The 19,749-nt window shown below is 40.1% G+C and overlaps 1 protein-coding gene and 1 pseudogene across 7 annotated transcripts in view; both read left to right on the plus strand.

Moving 5' to 3' along the window:
- SPIDR (scaffold protein involved in DNA repair) overlaps positions 1-19,749 on the plus strand; it is a 285,105-nt gene that overhangs the window by 33,212 nt on the left and 232,144 nt on the right. The window lies entirely within an intron of this gene.
- On the plus strand, positions 4,481-6,760 carry LOC132220064 (hsp90 co-chaperone Cdc37-like 1; annotated as a pseudogene).

Below are 19,749 nucleotides of genomic sequence, written 5' to 3' on the forward strand. Positions count from 1 at the left end.
TGTTTAGTTTGGTCTTTGCTTTTTTTCTCCCCAGCTTAAAAATTACTTAATACTAGTATTTGAGACTATGGAGTAACTTTACATTGGTTTTTGGGATAAAAATTTGATGATGGTATTAAAATTAAAGAAGCAAAGAAGCAAATAGGAAAATAAAGGTTGTCTTTTTATCTCTACTGTTTTTGGCTCAAGTATTCTGAGAGTTGCATTTTCTTAGTCTGAGCTTTGATTTATTTCCAATACTTATCACAGAGGTTGGCATGTGGTAAATACTCACTAGATATTGCAGTGATGGCGAACCTTTTGAGCTCAGCATGTCAGCATTTTGAAAAACCCTAACTTAACTCTGGTGCCGTGTCACATATAGAAATTTTTTGATATTTGCAACCATAGTAAAACAAAGACTTATATTTTTGATATTTATTTTATATATTTAAATGCCATTTAACAAAGAAAAATCAACCAAAAAAATGAGTTCACGTGTCACCTCTGACACGCGTGTCATAGGTTCGCCATCACTGAAATATTGACTGAATCAATAAATTAATGACATGGAAGGAAAAAGAAAATATAGGACATTTCTTATGTATTTAACCTGTCACAGACCCTCTAGTAAGGTCATTTCATGTATATTGTTTGTTTTTTTCTTAATAACAATCCAGTAACTTTGCTATTATCTCCATCATAAATAATAAAATTTGTATGAAGAAAGGTAAATAAATTATAACAGATAATTTACAGATTTCCTAAGAAGAAACTGAGCTGAAAAGGGTTACTTATCTAAATATTTCACAGTTTAATGGCTGAAATTGGTGGTTCTAAATCATTTTTTTTTTTTTTTTTACTCATTTGCCACGTATGAAGGATTACATCCTATCTAATAAAAGAGAAAAATGGTAATTGGCGTACGACGATACCCTTTTCATTGGCTAATCAGGGCTATATGCAAATTAACTGCCAACTATGATTGGCAGTTAACTGCCAACAAGATGGCGGTTAATTTGCATATGTAGGCACAATGCAGGGAGGCGAAAGGGAAAGCAGGAAGAAGCCCCCTGCCACTGACAGTGATCAGAAACCCAGGGGGGAGCTAAGAGCTGGGGGGCAGGGCAAAGGCGGCCCCAGGTCCGCCTTTGCCCTGCCCCCCAGCCATGATCGGAGAATCAGGCGCCTTTGCTGCCCTGGCCAGTGATAGCAGGAAGTAGGGGTGGAGCCAGCGATGGGAGCTGGGCATGGTCGAAGCTGGCAGTCCCGGGAGCTAGGGGTCCCTTGCCTGGGCCTAAAGCGGAGCCCACAATCGCGGGGCCGCTGCAGCTGCGGGTCCCCGCTGCCCGGGCCGAACGCCTCAGCCAGAGGCATCCTGCAGGGGCAGGGGCGGAGCCTGCAACCGCGGGGAGCTGGGGGTCCCCTGCCCAGGCCTGACACCTCTGCCAGAGGCCTCGGGCCTGGTCAAGGGGCCGATCCGGTGATTGGTGATCGGAGGGTGATGAGGGTCAACTCCTCTGGCCGAGGCATCAGGCCTGGGTGGGGGGCGGAGCCGGGGATTGGGGGGATATGATGGTCCCCTTGCCCAGGCCTAAATCCTGGGTCAGAGGCGTCAGCCTTGGGCGGGGGGTGGAGCAAGCGATCAGAGGGAGATGGGGGCCCCCTGCCCAGGCATGATTCCTGGGCCAGAGGCCTCAGGCCTGGGTGGGGGCCATAGCCAGTGATCAGGGAGAGATGGGGGTCCCCTGTCCAAGCCTGACACCTCTGGCAGAGGCGTCAGGCCTGGGCAAGGGGCCGATCAGGCGATCGGAGGGTGATGGGGGTCTACGCCTCTGGCCGAGGCATCAGGCCTGGGCAAGGGGCCGATCCTGCGATTGGAGGGTGATGGGGGTCAACGCCTGAGGGCTCCCAGTATGTGAGAGGGGGCAGGCTGGGCTGAGGGACACTCCCCTCCCCACACACACCCAGTGCACGAATTTCGTGCACCGGGCCCCTAGTTTAGTATAATTTGTGTCATACTGTCAGGGTTATGTGCATTTCTGGTACTAGCTAATAATTCACTCCTGACTTTGCTACTGAGAAAGCGATGTGAATCTGCTCTAGTTTCTAAAGGGACAGATGTAAAGCTTGCAACTGTATTATTAATGACTGTATCTTAACATTTTTTTTCTACTGTTAACCACGTCCCACGTCATATGGTTGAGGATTGCTTGCTTAAATGAAAGTTTAAATTTGAAAGCAGTATTGTAACATTTGATAAACAATTTTCGTGTCATATATTTGTTCTTTTATTATTAAAAGCAATGTGAAGAAAATTAGGTGAGTTCAGAGAGGAAACTGAGTTGGATTTTGAAGGCTGAGTAATATTTCATAAAATAGGAAAGAGCTAGGATGAAAGAGGTATGTTTAAGAATCATTGTAAGCTGGAATACAGGACTCTAGTGTGGAGAAGACCGGAAGTGACAGCATACAGGTGGCTGGGGCAAAATTGTGAAGGGATGTGAGGATGCTGATTGCAGTGTTTGGGGATAGGGCTGGGTGTGGCGCACCAAACTCAGGTGGCTCTACAGATCAGGCCGGTAACCTGAATATGTGAAGCCACACTGGTAAAGGTAATTTGGAGTGGTAGGGGCTGTGATATAATGGAGAGAATATGTTCATGTACAAGTAACAATAGTTCTAACCAGTTGATGCCTTAAAGGAATGTTAGTACAGTGTTATCTAAACTTCTGATTCTCCATGAGAAGGTAGGAGTTTAGATCCACATGTGTGGTGTTCCAATTTGTAAAATATACCTGCCACTACATACCTATTAGAATGACCGAAAAACAACAAAAACTTGACATTGAATGCTGCTGAGAATGAGGAGTAACTGGAGTGCTCAAACATTGCTTTTGGGGATGCAGAATGGAATGCATACTTTGGAAAACAGTTTGGTAGTTCTTAGAGCAGTGGTTCTCAACCTTGGCTGCACATTAGAATCACCTGGGAGTCTTTTTAAAATCCTGATTTCTGGGCCTCATCCTCTGGAAATTCTGTTTCTTTGTTATGGGGTGGGGCCACAACATTAGTAACAAAGAAATAGAATTTCCGGAGGATGAGGCCCAGAAATCAGGATTTTGAAAAGGTTCCCAGGTGATTCTAATGTGAGCCAAGATTGAGAACCACTGCCTTAGAGAGTTAAGGATGTACTGATGATTGGCGTCAGCACCAAAGCTGCAGAAGCCGTCCTTCTTTCTCTTGCCTTTTTAAAACAAGTAACTAGATATTGATTCATGAATAAAAATGCCTCCAGCACCCTAAACAAGGGATGGGGAAGTTTTCTAGCACACCTGTGTCTGAAAATAAACAAGACTGCAGATCCATCTAAGGGGGTCATGAACAGGCCTCACTCTCAATCGCCCTATTAGGGAAAAACACCTGGTGAGTGCTGACCTGGGCAGATACTCACAGGTGAGAAGAATTCGTAGAAGTTTCATGTTTGAGGGAACATTACAGCACAGCATCTGAGTGGTATAGAGACGAGTTTGGATGCAGAGAGTAGGGACTCTACCCTCCCCCTACCCCAGTGACACTGCGTGGAGGAAGCTCTCTGGCAACAGCAGTGGTGACCTCCCCCATGAAATGGAAAACATTACGTGCCTGGCTATCCCAGTTGTGCATGGTGTGGCTGGAGAAATCAATTTCTCTACCTCAGCACCCTGATTTCTGAGGTGTGACCTTCATGACTAGGGGTAGGGAGAAGAGAGGGAAGGAACCACGTTGGAATATCAGAGCACATAAAGGAATGTGGTCCTTGCTGTCTGCTTCAGGACTTCAGCAGGAATTCTGTCCACAGCTCTGTGAAGACTCTGCATGAGGATGTCCCCTCCAAGTCGCAGACACTCCCAATGCCCCAAGTGGCATTGCTCCCAATACCCCCGCCCCCCCCCCCCCTCAACACACACACAATCTGTGGGTTGACTCCATTTGTTTACCAGGATCTGTGGGAAAGGAAGAAACCACAGACTTGAGCTGCAGACTGCCTTCTGGAAAACAGGAGTTTTCTTGTAGCCAGTATGTGAGCTACAAGAGCAGGAGAAAACACAAAGGTTAAGATTTCTGCCACAAGAGGGAGCAAGAAGAGTGGAGCATGATCTATAATAATACATGATAATCCCTGATCCATGATAACCTAGAAAACCCTGGAGAAGCAACACCTAGGAGCTGTACCCCATCTGAACCAGTAAGTATACTTCAAATGTGAAAGCAGCAATACAAAAATACAAGGAACTTAAAAAAAATCAAGGAAATGCGCCATTACCAAAAGGTATCAATGATTCCCCAACTGAGCCCAAAGACAGACAGTACTACAGTCTGGCTGATAAAGAATGCAAAATAGCTGTATTGAAGAAATTCAGTGAGCAACAAGAAAACACAGAAAGGCAGTTCAGTGAGATTAAGAAAAACATATATGAACAGAATGAACTCTTTATACCGTATAATAGAAACCATAAAAATGAACCAAGTAGAAACTCTGGAGGTGAAGAAGTCAATGAATGAGATAAAGAATGCAATAGAAAGCATTGGTAGTCGAGTAGAGCAGGTGAAAGGTTGAATAAATGAGTTAGAGAATAAGAATTTGATAGTAACACAGAATAGAACAAAGAGAAGGGAATGAAAGTGAGTGAAGAAGCCTCTATGACTTTGGGACTCATTCAAAAGGGAAACCATCTGAATAATCAGGGTTCCAGAAGGAAAAGAAGAGGAGATGGGGCAGGGAATTAAAGAAAGAATAACAGCTGAAAACTTCCCAAGCTGGGGAGAAGACTTAGACATTCAAGTTCAAGAAATTAAAAGTTAAACCTATCTCAATGCCAAAAGATCTCTCCTGGCTGGTAGAGCTGAGTGTCAATCCATGAACCAAGAGGTTACCGGTTTGATTCCCGGCCAGGGCACATGCCTGGGTTACAGGCTTGATCTCCAGTGAGAGGTGTGTAGGAGGCAGTAGATTGATGTTTCTCTCTTATCAATGTTTCTCTCTCTCTATCACTATCCCTTTCTCTCTCTCTAAAATCAATAAAGAATACATTTTTAAAAAAGATCTTCTCCAAGACATATCATAATAAAACTATCAAAAATAAAACATTAAGAGGAATATTAAAGGCAGCCAGGAGATGAAAAAAGAATGGAACCTACAAAGGAATCCCTATTAGGCTTTTAACTGATATCTCAGCAGAAACCCTGCAGCCCCAGAGAGAGTGGAGTGACAAAGTGCTGAAAGATAAAAATTGACTACTGAATACATTATCCTTTAGATATGAAAGAGAAATAAAGACCTTCCCCGACAAATTAAAACTGAGACTTGCCTTGCAAGGAATGCTGAAAGTTCTTCAAGCAGAATCAGAAAGTCACTCATCAACATGAACACATACTAAAGTATACAGTCCCCTGATACAGGTGAAAAAGACAGCTTTAGAAAACTCCAATTCTATCGTAGCATAGCGGTAGAATTGCTAAAAATAACTATAGGTACAATAATTTGTTAACAAATACAGCATAAAAAGAGGTAAATTGTGACATCAAAAATATAAAAGGGGAGGAGTAAGAGATTGGAGCCTCTATTGGTGAATTAAGATAAGTTGCGCTAAGCATAAAATGACTGTCTTATCTATGACATGTTTTATGTAAGCCTCATGCTAACCAAAAGCAAAAATCTAGAGTAGATTAATAAAGATTTAAAAAAGCAGGGACAGGGGGGTGTTTGTTGAGGGGGAGACAGAATATACTAATAGGAAAAACAGCGGTTTACAAAGGGAGGCAGAAATGGGGAGGGGGGAATGGCAGTACCAAGCAACTAGAAAGTGACTCATGCCATGTCCACTGGCAGTGAGGGTTGTAGGTCCTGGCAAAGCCAGTCATTGAGGAGCCAGGGCCGCTGCCAGGACCTTGGAGCCTCCCTTGGACAGAGAGGGAGGCTGAGGAGGAGAGTGACTTGGACACGTTCCCCATTTCTCCCCGATGCCCACAACTGCTGGGCGGCGGCACCCAGATGTGTAGCCATGGATTTGAAGTGGCTTGCCAGAAACAAAGTTCGTGAAGAGCCTGTGGCGTGCACATGGAATCTCATTAAAACTCGGACTTAGCACTACATGGCTCTGAGTTCTTGGATCAGGAACATGCCGAAGCACCAACAGCCTATCAGAACCGAGACAGCAGGAGAACGGGGTACAAAGGAGAGGTTCTAGGACGGGGGAATGTGTCTGTGGGATGCATATGTCATTAGTAAGGTTGTTTTTAATGTTTTATTAATCAAGATAAATGAAAAGAGACATAAGATGAAGATAAATCAGAATTGTTTATGCAGAAATATGAGCAAAAAATCAGACATTTTGGTATGTTGAGTTGATGGGATGATAAAGATTTTTGTCTGACCATTCAGACCTTGTATTTGTAGAAACTGCTAAATATTTTATTTTATGGTGTTTTTATCCGGAACCTTAACAGAATGACGTTCTTGTGGAACAAATAGCGCACCAAGCTCTTTTAATGCAGCTTATTATGGAAATGGCCAAAAACTGTAATATGGATTCCAGAGGGTGTTTTTATTTATTTTTCCAGAAGGCCAAAAAAAGTTATTTTGAAGCGTTCAAAAATGCACTTGAAGCTTTCAAGTCAAGAGTCAGGTTTTATTCCCAAACACCAAGTTTTCACCTATGAAGTACAGAACCGTGTTCCTCATTTTGGTGGTGGGTCTGTAGGCTACAGTATTTTATCAGTGGGGCTCTCTTCAGTTTAAGTTCAGTGGTACATAAAGATGATGGTTAAGACTGCTGAGTCCAAGTGCTATTTTGTTACAAGAAAGGAATAATAAGATAAAGAATAAGAATGGCTATTTTCTTGCCACATTTATGGTGCTACGCTTTATTTTCGTTTGTTTTTTTTATGGGAAAAGAGAAAAGAATGCTGAAACATTTTGTAAAAATTTTTTATGTGCTGCTAGATTTTTTTGTTCAAGGTTTCAAGAAGTCAAACTGGACTTTTTTTTTTTTCTTCTGAATTTGCATTTAATCTTATTGTTCTCAGTTTTAGAATCCAAGTATAAAAATCTACACAAATAGCCAAAACCGGTTTGGCTCAGTGGATAGAGCGTCGGCCTGCGGACTGAAAGGTCCCAGGTTCGATTCCGGTCAAGGGCATGTACCTGGGTTGCGGGCATTTCCCCAGTGGGGGAAGTGCAGGAGGCAGCTGATCGATGTTTCTCTCTCATTGATGTTTCTGGCTCTCTATCTCTCTCCCTTCCTCTCTGTAAAAAATAAATAAAATATATAAAAAAAAATAAATAAATAAAATAAAATAAAATAAAAATCTACACAAATGGAATATAGACATCTGCTCCAGTCTGTTTATATGGCTATGTACATACCCTACTCCACAAAATGGTTAAAGATAAAAATGTATATGTAAACAAAACAACAGAAAGCAAAATTGTAAAAAAACACAAACCAGCAAGCAAACAGTAAGATAGTAGTAGTCAGGCCTTACATATCAGCAATCACTCTAAATGTAAATAGATTAAATTTACCGGTTAGATGAAGCAGAGTAGCTGGATGGATAAAAACAAAAAAAAAGAACTATATTTGTTGCCTACAAGAGATACATTTCAGCTCTAAAGAAACACACGGGCTCAAAGTGAAGGGATAGAAAAAGATACTCCATGCAAACAGGAATAAAGAGAAAGTGGACTAGTCATCTGTGTATCAGGCAAAACAGTACTATTACATAACAAAAAAGATTACCTAGAAGAAATAGACAAATTCCTAGGAACACACAGCCTACCTAGACTGAATCAGGAGGAAATAGAAAATCTGAATAGACCAATAACAAGTAAAAAGATTCAGTCAATAATAAAAAACTAACCAATCTCCAAAATCCCAGGGCTAGATGGCTTCACTGGTTAATTCAGCCAAATATTAATTATTGCAGCAGTTCTCAACCTGTGGGTCACGACCCCTTTGGCGTTCGAACGACCCTTTCACAGGGGTCGCCTAAGACCATCCTGCATATCAGTTATTTACATTACGATTCATAACAGTAGCAACATTACAGTTATGAAGTAGCAGTGAAAATAATTTTATGTCTGGGTCACAACATGAGGAACTGTATTTAAAGGGCCAGAAGGTTGAGAACCACTGAATTAGTGTTTGGTAGAATTAGGGCCAAACCTTCTTAAACTCTTGCTAGATATTGCAGAGGAAGGAATACTTCCAAACTTACGAGATCAGCATTACCTTGATACCACGCCAGAGAAGGACACTATAAGGATTGGAAATTATAAACCAGTCTCTCATAAGCATAGATGCAAAAATTCTCAACCAAATATTAAGAAACCAAATTGAAGAACACATTAAAAGGATTATATGCCACGAGCAAGTTGGATTTATTCCTGGGATGTAAGGATGGTTTGACATACACAAATGAGTAAATGTGATACATTACACTAATAGAATAAAGGATAAAAATCACATGGTCATTTTAATAGATGGAAAAAAAACTTTTCACGAAATATAATATTTTTTCATGATGAAAACCCTCAAAAGGAACATACTTCAACATCATAAAGGCTATATATAACAAACCCACAGCTAATACTGTATAGTCAAAAATGGAAAGCTTTTCTTCTAAGATTAGGAAAAAGACAAAACACCCACTGTTACCAATGTTATTCGATGTGATATTGGAAGTCTTAACTAGAGTAATTAGGCAAGGCAAGAAAATAAAAGGTATCCAAATCGAAATGGAAGAAGTGAAATTCTCATTATTTGCAGATGATAGGATTTTGTATATAGAAAAATCACAAAGACTCCATTAAAAACATTGTAACTGATCAACAAATTCAGTAAAGTTGGTTCAGTAAGGGATATAAAATCAACATACGGAAGACAGTTGAATTTCTATACACTAATAATAAAACACCTTCAAAAGAAATAAAACCATCTCATTTAAAATAGCATCAAAAACAATAAAAGATCTAGGAATAAATTGAGCCAAGGGAATGAAAGAACTGTACAACAAAAAATGGCAAGACTTTGTTCAAAGAAATCAACGAAGGCACAAACAAATGGAAGGACACCCCAAGTTCAGGAATCAGAAAAATTAATATTGTAAAAATGTCAATACTACCCAAAGCCATTTATGGATGCAACACAACCCCTATCAAATGTGTATTGGCATTCTTCACAGAAATAGAAAAAAAAAATCCTGGAATTTTGATGAAACACTAGAGATCTCAAACAGTCAAAGCAGTCCTAATATGGAAGAACAAAGCCAGAGGCTCCACACTTCATGATTTCAAACTGTGCAGTGATTGTATAGTGCTTAAAACACTATATTAGCATAAAAATAGGCAGACACCAATAAAACAGAATAGAAAGCCCAGAAATAAATTCCCACTTATACAGTCAACTAATATTCAACAATGGAGCCAAGAGCACCTTTTGGAAAAGAATTGCCTCTTTCACAGATGGTGCTGGGAAAAGTGGATAACCACTTGCAAAAACATGAAATTGGACCCATATCTTATACCACTCACAAAAATGAATGCAGAATGGATCAAAGACCTAATACCATAAAACTTCTTGAAGAAAACATACGGAAGAAGGTTCTCAACATTGATCCTGGCAATTATTTTTTGGATAAAACAACCTAACATAGAAGTGCTGTTGCTACAGTGGCAATTATATGACAATTTATAAATACTAGAGGCCCAGTGTGCAAAATCGTGCGAGGTACCCTGCCACACTCGCAGCCCCGCCCACCCACCCGGCGCTGCTTGCTGCATTTGCTGCCCAGCTGCCTGCTGCCCCGCCATGCTTGCAGCACCGCCCAGCCGCCCACTGCTGCTTGCCCCACCCACCTGCCGCCCGCCTTGCTGGGATCGGAGCCTGTGGGCCTCGGGGGAGGGACTGAGAGGTGCTCAATGCACCTCATGGTGACCAGTCATTTGGTCGTCCTGGTCATCACGGACACTGGCTTTATATATATATATAGATAGCAAATTAACATGTGTATTTTAAATTTATACAAAGTTATATGTTAAATATATTTCAGTAAAATAAACATACACACAAGTGTTAAGGATATACTTAACCGTACAATCCAACAGTCTCAATTCTAAGTACTTAGCCAGGTCAACTGAAAATGTAGGTTCTCATAAAAACTTGAGCTTGAGATTTCATAGCAGCCTTGCTCATAGCCTCCCCAAACTGGAATTAACCCAGATGTCCTTCAGCTGTTGAATGGATGTATTCACACAAGGAAATACTCTCAGTGCATAATAAAAAGAAAACACACTCCACGCAACAATGTGGATAAATCTTAAATTCCTTTTGCTAAGTGAAAGAAGACAGGACCAAGGATGTTACAATTCTGTCATAATGCTAAAACAGTGGTGGACAGTGGCTGGGCTACAGGATTAACTACAAAGGGGCAATGTGAGTTTTTAGAGTAAGGGAACTCTGTATTGTGGCAATGGAGACACAACTTTTTGCATTTGTTGCAACGTACAGAACTGTACTCCCCGAAGAGTGAATTTTACTCTGTACACATTTAAATAAATCAGGTGGTTGGAGGAACCCAAGTTGGAATACAGAATATGGTAAACGATAATACTTTATGGAAGGGTTTGAAGAAAAGGTGCTGACTCAAGTAACTGGAAAAGTGTTTGGCTGAGGACCGGAAGGCTAAAGAGAAAAACTGTTTCAGCGAATGGTGAGGATAAACTAATGTTATACCAACGATGGCATTTTGGAGTAGCATAAAAGGAGGATGGCAAAAACGAAAGCAAAAGACTAATATTTTCTCTGAAATAAATTGTATAGGCTCTTGGCCAAATTCCCTCTTACCTGTCTTCTTGTTTGCATTTTACTTTGCAGATTAATTAACATAACCTGTGTGGCTAGTGATGTAAATTTACTACCTTTTACCTATTCTTACTGCATTGCCTGAGAGAACTGAGCTGTGGCCCCTGTTTTCCTCCATGGCTCCCTATGGGAGTGAGTTAGTACATTACTTCTGGCTTTACTTGCTGTCTCTAAAATGCCAGCTCAGGGTGTTCTGGAATTTTTCGGGTATATTGTTAGAGGAGGAGGTACAGGAGAATGGCCAGAGTGTGGATTCATTGTATTTGGGGAAGGGTTCCAGTGATTGTTCAGGAAGTATTGAAAGGGACCCCAAATGGACTCCATTTGCAGTAAGGATAAAAGAAAATTATCTGAAATCAACATACCAAATACTAAAAATCGCTTATCATATGTAAGTATCTTTTATCATTACATTTAAAAATGGATTTAAAAATGTAAGCTGAGATTTTTTTAGTGTAGATTTCAACACCTTTTTTTGTGCTCCTGCCAAGAACACACTGTTCTGTTAAGTCATTCGGTGACGAAGATTGCTGGCTTGCTGCCAACCAGGGTCAAGCTCATTCAGATAAGTTTCAGTGTGGATTCTGAACAGAGTGGGGAATACTCCTCTTGTCTGTGTGTTAGGTGGGTCTGGAGAATTAGTTGTTTTAAAAGATTATTGATACTTTTAAGGCTTCACATACAAATAATGCTTTAATACTGATATCACCTTTCTCTCTGTTAACTGACTTCCCATTATTGAGTTGGTGAATTCCCACAGCTCTCCTAACCATACCGGATGAGTGTATAGTAGGCACCGCATGGCCTCTGCTGTCTCACTTAAGATAGTACTCTGTACCGCTAACGGAAACACATATTCAGTACTTTTCTCAGTCAGGTATGTGAATTAAAAATTGGAAAATGTGGCTTTAAAGTAAGAAAAACTCAGTGTTAGAAGGATGTAGACATATACCTGTATCCATCTTTAAATCTTGTATTCATTCCTTTTTTCATTGGAATGAATGGTTCTTTCTTGGTCTCATTTTTCTTTTTTACCATCTTTGTTTCTCAGTCACAGAAATGCATTGACTCTGTTTATTCAAAATGCAGTAAGTACACAGAAAGCTAAGGATCACACCAGTTTCGCCTAAATATTATACATAAACAAGTTTTTCTAAAAAATATTTAATTTGCATATGTGTGAGTGAACAAATGTATCTTACCTTCTAACTAACTAGATGACTAGACCCCTAAGAAATAACCTTTTGTTTCTTATGCAGTGCAGTATGTAACCAAGGTGATTAAGTTTGTGTTGCTAATGATGAAGGTTTAAAAAAGGCTTGCCTTAGTGTTTGTTGGAATATGTGATTTAGGCTAATGTCTGGTACTGTTTACTTTTCATGATTAATCGCTGTATTTCTTATTCATTTATGCCTTTCTAGAATCTGGCGGGATGCCTTGGTCTTAGCTGCTCAGCATGTTCTTACAACCTGACCAATTAAATGATAATAGTCACAGGTCAGATTTCTGGTGATGGAGCATTTAGATCTGTGAACCTGTTTTATATCATAAAAAATAAAACAAATAAATCACAAACATATGTTTTTATAGATGCTTATATAAAAAGCTAAATTGTAAACTTCCTTCGGGGCGTTTTTCTGTGTTTTACTTTGGCTGGGCTTGAAACGAAGCTTGCATGGAAGAAACTTTTTTTTAATCCCTTAAATCTTCCTTTGGCAAAAATACTCATTTATTGCACTTCCAAGGACCTCTAAACAATATTACATATTTTTAATATAGATTGGATATGCATGAATTTCTCAGAAAACCTTAGAATGTTAAATGCTGGAAGGAGTATACTTCTGCTTTTCTCTTTCCTCAAGAGGCATATTTTAATTGTTAGTTGAAAGTTGGATTTTGGGTGTTAGATCATCATAGCACTCTCTGCTTCCATAGTGCTCTTTGTCGTATCTCCCAGTAATCATTGCCTTATATGCCTTTCTCCCCAACGAGACTGCAAATTTCTTCAGGGCCAGGATTATTATGAATGTGCGAGTGAATGAATGAATGAGTAAAGCAGAGACAACACATGCAGCTAGATCGTGGCAGGGATTTTTTTAAAAACTGGTGGCAAAAACTCATCTACTCATGAATTAAATACCTTTATGTATGGTGAAAGCATAATCAAATATAACTAAACATTCAATTGTCATGAAAATAGAACTGGTGAAATTATATTTTTGATTCTATGTTTATTTTCTTAAATTTCTCAACTTTTATCAGACAGTTTGACACCTGTAATGTGGGTGACAGGACAACGTTAAGGGATCAAAATTGCTGTTGTGGGAGCTTAACTTCAGTGACAGCTTCCTCAAGAGTGTCCGTCTGGACTGAAGCTTTCACTGAAGTGGTTGAGAACACTTAACAAAATATGCATCATGATATAATCAAAAATAAGCATTCATGATCACATGGATTGGTCATTTGAAAACCTATTACCAGGATTTTATATGATAGTGAAATTTTAAACAGACTGCTCACTAACAAAGCTGATGTGTCCCTTGGGTTGAATATATGATTATGATCTATATAATGTATATTTTCAGAAAATATTTTAATGAAAAACATTATTGAACAGACAACACATTTGTAGTGGGCAGAGGCAGGGAGGGGTTGCATATGATACCTAAAGTAAGACCAATACAGGTTATTAATTATTGCATTATTTTCCACGCAAACAACAGTAAACCTACTTTTATATACATAAAGTGCTAGGAAAGTTTGGATGCTAAACTTCAGTTTTTAGTACAGTAATGACAGCTGCTATTTTGTGGGTTCCTACCTAATATGTGGGGGTGCTGTAGAATACATTTTCTCTTTCAGTTTCCACAGTGACCCTGTTGAAATGGGTATTACTGTCTTTATGTGGCCTATGGATAACTTGTCTGTTTTTCAAATTAAAAACCTGCCCAGCATTATTCTGCTGGTAAGGGTAGATGAGGACATCGAATGGAATCTTTGAATTAGTTCATAAGAGAAGAAGAATTTTCTTGTATTCTGCTTGTCAGTTTGAGTACTCATGCAAAAAGTTTCAATTCTCGAATAAGTAGGAAATTAAGGAATAGGGGAAAGAGTTAATTTATTAACTAGGCTTATAAAGGAACACATTAAACTTTCTATGCTAGCTTGCTTCTTGTTCATCTTTTCTTAGATTATTCCATCCAAAATTTCTGGGCCTGGAGCATTTTGGTATTTGGATCTGAAGGAGAGAAAATGATTTCCCCATATTTCTACTTCTTAACGCCCACTCCCTAGCTACCTGTTAGAACTTGATGTGTTTATCTTGCCTCTGGGAGAGTCTGTTAGCATTCTGATCTGCTCAGTGTATATCTTGTAGTGTTTCAAGATATCCCATTAGGCCGTAGGATATCTATCTGAAAAAAGGACAGAGTGGAGAGGTGTAGGAGGCCATGGAAGGAGGAAATTTACTTAAGTCAAACCTCTTTTATTTATCTTATTTTTACTTCCTTATTTTGCTTTGGATACGGGTTGCTTTTTTTAAAAAATGTGGTATGATGGAACAAGATAGCATTTATTTTCCTTACCATTAAAATTTCTGGTTCTTTTTATTGAGCTGAAACTTTTATGAGGAAAGCTGAATGAATCTCAAACTAATTTTCATAAATATTTGCTTTAGTTTTTTGTTTTGTTTTTTTACTTATAAGAAAAATTCAAAGTCTAGAATTTGGAGTTCTGAAAAAAAGTGTAAGAGAAAAAATTAAGGAGAAAAGAAGGAAAGGAGATCTCTTCTGTCTTGATCATGCTGTATTTTAAAGCTGCATGCAGGTCAGTAAATTATATTAGAAAGTATTAAATATGCAAATGCTTTTATTCACGGTGTCTAAGACATGGAGCAATTGAAGTGTCCCTTGATACATGATTGGTTGAAGATGACATTTATACATAGAATACTACTCAGCTATAAGAAAAGTTGAAATACTGCTATTTGTGACAAAATGGATGGATCTTGAGAATATCATGCTAAGTGAAATAAGTCAGACAGAAAAAGACAAGAACCATATATTTCACTCATGTGGGATATAAAACTGAAAGCAACAAACCAAAATAAGATAAATAAACAAAAACTAATAGATACAAATAAGAGCATGGTGGTTGTTACCAGGGGGAAAGAGGAGTGGGGGAGGTACGTAGTAAAGGGAAAAGGAGTCAAATATAAGGTGATGAAAGGAGATTTGACTTTGGGTGGTGAACACACAATGCAATACACAGATGATATATTATAGAATTGTACACTTGAAACCTATGTAATTTTAATCAATGTCACCCAGTATATTTAGTAAAATTTAAAAATATAGCCTGGCCAGTGTGGCTTAGAGGTTGAGCATAGGCCTATGAACCAGGAGGTCACATGCCTGGGATTTGGGCTCGATCCTCAGTAGGGGGTGGTCAGGAGGCAGCCAATCAATGATTCTCATCATTGGTGTTTCTATCTCTCCCTTATTCTCTGAAATCAATAAAAAATAATATGTGCACGTGTGTGTGTGTGTGTGTGTGTGTATACACACACACACACATATACATACAGTGGAACCTCAGTCCTTGCACTTGATTTGTTCTAGAAGGCTGTTTAAGAAGCGATTTGTTCGAAAATGCAATCATTTTTCCCCATTAGAAATAATGTAAATTGAATTAATCTGTCCCAGACACCTGTGTTGTTCTCACAGCTTTCTTTTTCATCTCGCTAGCCTTCTTAGGACCCGTGGTAACTTGCTGTACGTATTTAATAATGAGCAGCAATAGACCTCCTCATGGGACCACCGACCCTGGTGCTACATCCAGCCCCTCTGACCGAGGAGGCGTGGGATAGGGCCAGCAGGCCCTGCCAAAGGGGCAGGAGGGCCTTGCACAGGGTGGGTGTGGGTGTGGGGAGAAGTCACGGGGAGTGGGGTAAAATCAATAAATAGCAGCAACAGAAGCAAAATAGGAAAATACTCACAGCACAATTTCCTGAGATGTTAACAACATGAGGTTTATCATAAACCAACTCATATACTCGAGCATTGTCTCCTTGTCACCTGAGAGATGTGTGACTGTCATACAGGTATCAGCATGAAAGGCTGGTCAGGTCAAGAACTGAAGTTTTTTTCGACAACTAAGACATGTTTTCTGTGAACAACTTGGTTGAGAACTGAATTGTTCAAGATAGGAGATGTTCTAGAACTGAGGTTTGAAAACACACACACACACACACACATACACACACACACGTATCTATCTGTCTAGATCAGTGGTTCTCAACCTTTCTAATGCCGCGACCCTTTAATACAGTTCCTCATGTTGTGGTGACCCCCAACTGTAAAATTATTTTCGTTGCTACTTCATAGCTGTAATGTTGCTACTGTTATGAATCGTAATGTAAGTATTTGATACGCAGGATGTATTTTCATTGTCACAAATTGAACATAATTAAAGCATAGTGATTAATCACAAAAACAATATGTAATTATATGTGTGTTTTCCAATGGTCTTCAGCGACCCCTGTGAAAGGGTCGTTTGACCCCCAAAGGGATTGCGACCCACAGGTTGAGAACCGCTGATCTAGATAGATATATTGCCGGGGTCCAACCCCAGCAGGTCCAGGGGTCCCCAAAGGTGTGGACGGAGTCAGCAAAGAAGGAATGACACGGAGACAGCGTTCAGTTGATCAGCAACCTAGCCAGGATCTCTAGCCCGGATCTCCAGAGAGGTTCTGCTTCGGATTTCCAGCGAGGTTCTGTAGCCATGTTCCCTCGCTAGGTTCTCCAGCCAGGTTCTGTCCAGGCTCTCCAGTCAGGTTCAGTGTCCAGGTTCCAGTCAGGTTCTCCTGCCAATCTCTGTAGTCAGGTTCAGTCCAGGATCCCTTGCCATGTTCTCCCGCTAGGCTCTGTCTCTAGGCTCCGAGGCCAGTCCCTCTCCAGGATCCTCCGGCATGCTCTCTCCAGCGAAGTTCTTCTGTCTCTAGGCTCCGTGTAGGTTCTGTCTTCTTGATTCTGTTCTAAGTTCTGAGTGTTTCTGTCTTGTTACAACTGTATTTATACCAGTTGATTCAATCCTATCAATCTCTATTACAAAGGTTAGGGCGTTTCTTATCTCCATTCCAGGGAGAAAAGATTATGTAGTTTAAGCATGATTGTTCGTAGTTAAAGGGATTAATTACCCGCCTGGCACTTAGTTGAGGGGTTTTATTCCCTCCCTAACTTCAGGGGAAAATCCCTACCTGGGGATTCAACCTTTCTCGGAGAGGTGACTTTGGTTAAAACACAGCGCCAAGAAGGTGAGCAAACATATTAAGAACCGTATGCCATATATGCCAGGTCCCTTGAAACAGCAAGGATGGACCGGCTCCCGGCAATATATTTAACTAGTTTTAGGGAATTTATGAGTAGTTAGTCATTAAAATACCAGAGACTTACACATATTTTATTCTGACAGTCTTTGTTCTCTAACCTATTAAGAGTTGCCATCATTATGAAATCCACTAACAGTAAATTGGACTTCGGCAGACCATTTTATTCTTTTAATTTTAAATAAAATATTAAGAGTCTATTCAACCCCTCCCCCCCCAAAAAAAAACTGTATGTCAAAAGTGATAGGTTTACAATGTATACTCACTCCTGAGTTTGTGTTATTTTCATATGTGGCAGGAGACAGAACCTAACATAGATTTTTTAAATTTAAAATTAATATTTGAGTCTAAGATTTCCCTATACCTACCCCATATAGTCTTATGAATAGAAAAATGATTAAATAAGTTCACATCTTTTATTAGTTATTGCTAAACATGGAATGGCATTCATTGGCTTAGATTGTTTAACAAGAATTTGTTTCTCAGTTCAAGAGCACTATCTGACCCTTAATATTATTTTAGTGGGAAAAATCTAAAGGTTTTGTTTTCATACAACATGTTTCTTTTTATGTGTTTCAGTACTGCCCATGGATATTTACATTGAAGAAGTTAAAATGTAGATACATATACACCCACAGCCATACACACATATCTTACAGAATTTTCTCTGCAGTGTTAAGTCAGTTGCAATAAAATTTCTGTTTACCTGGAGGTAATTAGAGTTAACATTTTTATATAATTTATTTTCATTTTAAGACACTAACTATAGTGTGACTGGGATTTCATAGACATATGTGATGAGAAGGAGTCATAGAAGTCTCAGACCCTTTTACTTTTACAAATTTTTAGAACATTTCTATTTTATATTATTCACTCTTCCTCTTCCTCTCCCTCTCCTCTCTCTCTTCCACTCTAAAAGTCAATAAACAAATATTTAGCACTGGTCATTGTATTGTGATTGTAATAAAAAGTCCCTATCTTTTAGGGGAAAAAAATCTCTGTTGGACCAAAAATAAAAACAAAAACTTGTCTCCTGGTTGCCACGCTGTATCCTGTGCTTTTAAGTATCAGAATTGTTTTTGGAATTGCAAACAGTAGCTTTGGTGCTGTTTGCATTCATGATAGGTTAAGACTCTGATTCAACCAACATTGATTTAGTGTTTATAGTGATCACATTATTTCACGTATTTGCTTAAATGCTATCGTACTTTTTAATATTAAAAATAAGTGATAAAAAAATAAAATGAAAAATAAGTGATAAATGATACCAATGAAACATGAGAATATACAACTGATAAATGGATTAATTACATAAAAGGAGGTACCCAAAATACTAATATTGTGACCTCGAGTAGGTTCTAAGTTCTCTGACTTCAGTTTTTCATTCCTAAAATGGAGAGAGTAGTATCTATTACAGTTTGTTGTCAAGTTCAAGTACGACCACATGAGGATGAAAGTTTTTTGTAAATGGTAAAGTACTGTATGAATTCGTCATGTCAATAAATCATCCTTCATAATAAAGAGGTAATATGCAAATTAATCCTCATGCCCTCACAAGATGGCTGAGATGTTAACAACCAGGCCGATAAGGGGGTTAGTGAGGGACGACGAAATGACTGAACAAGCAGGCTGGGTGGGGCGACTGGGCCAGCAGAGGGGGTCAGTTGGGGCAACCAGGCCGGCAAGGGGGGCAGTAACAGGCGACCAGGCTGGCAGGGGTGGGCAGTTAGGGGAGACCAGGCCAGCAGAGGGGGTCAGTTGGGGGCAACCAGGCCGGCAGGGGGTCAGTAAGGGGTGATCAGGCCGGCAAGGGGGGGGCAGTTAGGAGCAACCAGGCCAGCAGGGAGGGGGCAGTTGGGGGCGACCAGGCCGGCACACAGAGGCAGCGAGGGGCAATCAGGCCAGCAGGGGGGCAGTTAGGGGCGACCAGGCAGGCAGGCAGGTGAGCAATTAGCAGTCAGCGGTCCAGGATTGTGAGAGGGATATCTGACTGCCGATTTAGGCCCAATCCCCTAAACCGGCAGTCAGACATCCCCCGAGGGGTCCCGGATTGGAGAGGGTGCAGGCTGGGCTGAGGGGACCGCCCCCACCCCCCATGCATGAATTTCATGCATCAGCCTCTAATTTTATTAATAATTGAGCTCAGTGTGTAGTGCGTTCCTTCCATCCATCCATTAGTAAGGAGGAAACAAGATGAGCGTACCTTGATCCTGGTGTTTGGGTCTGACGAACATACTCTGGATCCCAGGATGGGCCTGCTTACAGTCCCCTGTCCTTGGTTGGGCAGTCTGTTATCCCAGGAGAGGTTATAAGTTTGGACTGGGTAAGTCTGTGTTAGGCAGACAGGAATCAAAGCCTAATATGCAGATGTGAGTTCTACACAGAGCGGTGATTCCCAAGGGAGGTTCCTTGGAGAAGGGACCAATCAGCAATAGTAGCACTTCCTGGGAACTTGTTAGAAATGCAAGTTCTTGGGCCTGC

Source organism: Myotis daubentonii, chromosome 17, assembly GCF_963259705.1.
Source record: "Myotis daubentonii chromosome 17, mMyoDau2.1, whole genome shotgun sequence".
Classification (NCBI taxonomy): domain Eukaryota; kingdom Metazoa; phylum Chordata; class Mammalia; order Chiroptera; family Vespertilionidae; genus Myotis; species Myotis daubentonii.